The sequence below is a fragment of the Brassica oleracea genome, chromosome C3 (assembly GCF_000695525.1).
Source record: "Brassica oleracea var. oleracea cultivar TO1000 chromosome C3, BOL, whole genome shotgun sequence".
NCBI lineage: Eukaryota > Viridiplantae > Streptophyta > Magnoliopsida > Brassicales > Brassicaceae > Brassica > Brassica oleracea.
This window is the reverse complement of record NC_027750.1, coordinates 56,426,889-56,427,280: the sequence shown is the minus strand read 5'-3', so window position 1 is coordinate 56,427,280 and position 392 is coordinate 56,426,889.

Here is a 392-nt window from a genome sequence, read left to right as displayed (position 1 = left end):
TAGGTGGCACTCTAAATGCCTTCTAAATTCTATTTTAAAGAATTCTAGAGCATCTAATATAAAGTATAGTTTAATCTAATGGTGTCACATTATTTCATAATCTAAAATATAGGAAGTATGTATTCTTTCCTTAAATAAAAGCTACGGAATTACCTAATATGATTTACATATATATGGCAATTAATGATTATGAATAATAAAAATTTGATAACAATTTTTGCATCCTTCTTCATTTTTGTTTAATTTTATATTATTAAAAAAAATAAACAATCATATTAACCATTAAAAAAATAAACAATCACATTAACCTTATATATTTTTTCTTATATGTTATATTTTAAATTTTTTAAAATGACTTTAAATTACAAAAATGAGGAAACCTTATATGTTAT